This window comes from Macrobrachium rosenbergii, chromosome 41, assembly GCF_040412425.1.
Source record: "Macrobrachium rosenbergii isolate ZJJX-2024 chromosome 41, ASM4041242v1, whole genome shotgun sequence".
Lineage (NCBI taxonomy): Eukaryota > Metazoa > Arthropoda > Malacostraca > Decapoda > Palaemonidae > Macrobrachium > Macrobrachium rosenbergii.
The window spans coordinates 98192988-98195487 of NC_089781.1; positions in this window are offsets into that span (position 1 = coordinate 98192988).

The window sequence follows — 2500 nt, forward strand, 5'->3', positions numbered from 1 at the left end:
TTATTATTCTACTCTTGGTTTTTATTATTATTATCCTTTTTATTAATTTGGTAATTTTCATTACTTCCTATTTCCTACTTCAATTATTATTATTATTATTATTATTATTATTATTATTATTATTATTATTATTATTATTATTATTATTATTATTATTATTATTATTATTTCGGGCCTTCCCGTCAAACCATTCCGTCAGTCATATTCTGATCACAAATCAATCGCCTCGGTTTGGCAACACGAGTCCAGAGGTCTAAATTAAGTCTCTTATTTGCTTCAGCATCTTTCCAATAGCTCGTAGCCGCCAGTATTTAAGAGCCCGTACTGGCATAAGGCCTCACTAATCGGTACCAGTCAAACATTCGAACAATGTTATGAAAATGGTGATGTCCTTTGGTAAGAAATTTCAAACACAACTGCAAGATTCTTCACTAAATCTGAGTCGTCAGTCAGATGAATACAGTTGATTTATCATCTAAAAAACATTTTGGAAATGACTCGAATAATACTCATATATATATATATATATATATATATATATATATATATATATATATATATATATATATATATATATATATACATATATATAGCTTATAGCTCTATAGGCTGACTCCCTAAAAGAAAAAATGTTGATACTCTTTGATAAGAAATTCTCGACACAACAGCAAGAGTTTTCATCAGATCTCAGTTGTCAGTCAGACGAATACAGTTGATTTACCTTCTGGAAAACATTTTGGAAATGGCAGACTGAATATATATATACATACACACACACACACACACACACACACACACACACATATATATATATATATATATATATATATATATATATATATATATATATATATATAGCTTTTGAGGCTGACACCCACACGAGCAGTCAGCCATTTAAAGGGTATATATCCCAAACTGCCCAAACTTACTGCCGTGAATCAGCGCTAGGAAATCGTTATTCTCTGAGTTGTGATTCCGTTGTCTGTTTTGGTCTGGTTGGGAAATCTTTCTTCTTTAGCCCCACTTGGTGGATGAATGATGTCCTGATTGGTCTAGATATCGTCTTATGTTCCTTAGATACTTCAAATGTCATGACCTGAAGAGGGAGCTTTGTTGAAAACCCACTGAATGTTTATGGAAATGGAGGCTAAAACTCGCGGACTGATTCTTCATCACGAAAAGAAGTGGCTATAATTCTATACAAAACTGAGTAAAATTATGCGTTTATTGACACCGAAATCAACAGAATTCTTAGAAAAGTCAAGAGAATTCTAAAGAAGAGAGATCGGGGATTCATGCAAAGAAGTTAGGATTCTAATAGGATCGACTTCGGAGAGAGCGTCCAAACCGCGGGTAAATGTTTTAGAAAAGTCAGCAACCTATGGCATACATGTCACAAACATATTGACAACATGTCAACGACTGTCAGTGGAAACGAATCTTTGGGAAATGCTGGATAATTCTATGAAACACTAGTTACAACTACCAATTTTTTTATTCAACGAGTTAGTGATTTGTGTGCAATAAGTTACCGACTTGTGTTTAAGACACGTTACGTTGGCAACTAATCGCATACATGTCACAAATAGGTTGACAACATGTCAACGACCGTAAGGAAAAAGGAACCTTTGGCGAATATTGGAAAATCGGATGAATAACTACCAATAAGTCGTTGATTTTTTATTCAATATGTTAGTGATTTGTGTGCAATAAGTTGCCAACACGAGCTTTTGCCCAAAGAAGACCCATAAGTGGTTAGGGTATGGAAGGGGTTAAGAAGCCTGGTGTGAATTTTCGAACTCTGACCAACCAACAAAGACAATGTTTTCCGAATTTGTTTCAAGAGCTCATTTGAAAGAGAGATCAGGTATTGTAATCTGAAGCAGTGTATTGTCTCAGAGAATTTTAACTATAATAATGATCATAAGGCATTATCATCTCAGTGTCACTGTTTTTAGTTTTCTGTAAAAGAAAACTATTGAGATGGCTTTGTCTGTCCGTCCGCACTTTTTCTGTCCGCCTTCAGATCTTAAAAACTACTGATTCTAGAGGGCTGCAAATTGGTATGTTGATCATCCATCCTCCGATCATCAAACATACCAAATTGCAGCCCTCTAGCCTCAGTAGTTTTTATTTTGTTAGCCATAATCGTGCGTCTGGCAACGATATAGGCCAGGCCACCACCATTTTTTACTTGTTGTTATTTATATCAATATTATCAACAGATATTGTTAAGAGGGGAAAGAATAGATCTGAAAATAACTCAAAACAGACGTCACACCAAAAAGAACAAGAAAGGATTTGAAGTCATTTTTAAGACAAGATCCTATACGTGAGGTCTAGCATTAAAGCAAAAATCTCATAGAAAATGAAAAAGACTGCAATCCCCACAATTCATTTTACGATTTTTTGCCCACGCTCTGTTCAGGACAGAATTTTTACCCCTCCGAGGACGAGATTTTCCAAACCATTCCCGATCTCAAAAGGGCACCAGCCACTG